This window comes from Xyrauchen texanus, chromosome 26, assembly GCF_025860055.1.
Source record: "Xyrauchen texanus isolate HMW12.3.18 chromosome 26, RBS_HiC_50CHRs, whole genome shotgun sequence".
Lineage (NCBI taxonomy): Eukaryota > Metazoa > Chordata > Actinopteri > Cypriniformes > Catostomidae > Xyrauchen > Xyrauchen texanus.
In genome coordinates, this window is record NC_068301.1 from 20564543 (window position 1) to 20566696 (window position 2154).

A 2154-nucleotide genomic window follows, 5' to 3' on the forward strand; every position below is an offset into this window, starting at 1 on the left:
CCTGAACCATGACTTCCTGAACAAAATGTAGAATACGTACACATAACATCTAGATGTAGTTATGGAGTACTGTATGTGTAACCAGTTTTGGACAAATACATTTTGTTCTTGAAGCATCTATGGTATCATAACTCTTAATCAACTGGTCCCAAAGCAAGTTTTAGTTTGCATATGAAAGGGATATTTCACCCAAAATGAAAAATCTATCATCATTTACTCACCCTCTTGCCATCTCAGATATGACTAAAGACTTCTGTAGAACACAAACAAAGAATTTTAGCAGAATATCTCAACTCTGTAGGTCCATACAATGCAAGGGAATGGTGGCCAAAACTTTGAAGCTCCAAAAAGCACCTAAAGGCAGCATAAAGGTATTCTGTATGACTGTAGTGTTTAAATCCATGTCTTCAGAAGCGATCTGATTAGTGTGGGTGAGAAACAAATCAATGCTTTAGTCCTTTTTGAAAATAAATCTCCTCATTCTTCTCCTTTTGATTTTGGTGATTACCATTCTTTGTGAAAATCGCCACCTACTGGGTGGGGAGGAGAATTGATATATATATATATATATATATATATATATATATATATATATATATATATATATATATATATATATATATATATATATATATAAACAACTTAAATATATAATTGTTTCTCACCCAAAACTATTATATCCCTTCTGAAGACATGGATTTATCCACTGGAGCTGTATGGATGACTTTTATGCTGCCTTTATATGCTTTTTAGAACTTCAAAGTTCTAGACACCATTCACTTGCATTGCGAGGACCTACAGAGCAGAGATATTCTTCTAAATATCTAAATTTGTTTTATGCAGAACAAATAAATTAATACACATCTGGGATGGCATGAGGGCGAGTAAATTATTAGAACTTAATTTTTGGGTGAACTATCCCTTGAAGACAGTAACCTAAGTTTGACACCTGTGATCTTGAGTACAGGTAATGTATGGACATGTTCCACTAAGTCTGATTATCACAAAGTGTCTAAATATACAATTGCTTCACAGTTAAACCTCGCAAACCTTAATGACAAGTAAACCTGTGCTACATTTCTTTTAAATAAATGCTGTTGGATTTTATATAATTTGCAGTGAATAATTGTTTTTTTTGTAAAATAATGGTTTCTAATGCAATTACATCATACATGTGCCTTAAGGGTCCAAATTATGTTATGAAGTCACTGTACCTCAACGCTGTGAGCCTGTGATAGTTGAGAAGTCAAGGCAGAGGAAATTAAAAAAACATTTTAATTAGGCGAATGTAGATGGTGTTAGGAAAAGTATGCTTTGTTCAAGGCATTCCACATTTGGTAACAGCCTCCTCTTTATCTCTTTCAGTTCATCAATCTATTTAGACCTATATCTGAGTGAACACAGAACATATATCAGTCTTATTCAGCGCCATATTTATTTATTTTTGACATGAATGAAAATGCGGCCGTGAGGGATCTCTCTTCAATTATATAATATGCACTTGTATAAAGCTGTGAAGCTAGATCACATCTAATTTTCATAACTTGTTTACTTTTTTCCACTAGAAATATTTCATTTAAATGTCTGTCAGCTGAACGATTAACACTAATGTAGTACAACCCATCGTTTTCGTTCCCGTCAAAAATAAAATATGGCTTCGGGTCATCCTGTTGTTTACATAAGCCGCGGTTGCACCTCCCAGATCTGCTGAATGACATTGCATGACAATTAAAAGCTGTCATTAATCTTACTTCATACTCTTAAGCCATCATGTACAGGCATGATAAAATAGTTATATAACAAGGCTGCAAAAAGGCAACAAATATAGGTGAACGAACAAACGGATGAATGAATTATGTGCGCTTTCGTAGTGTCGTGCTTTCCCCACTGGATGGCACAATTCCTCAAATTCTAGATGTAACACAAAGGGCGATAATTCACATCATATACCTGTGAACATCACGACCGAAATTGTTCATCTGATTTTGAAATGTATTGTTCAGTCTTATAGATGTTTAATGTGATAACAGCGCATGACTGCAACCCACAAGAAGACACAAACGAGGCATTGCGGTGACTAAGAGCGGAAACAGGAAAGCGCAGCTGAGACATGATATGGGCTGTTCACACCGAACACGTCCTTTCGCTAAAACA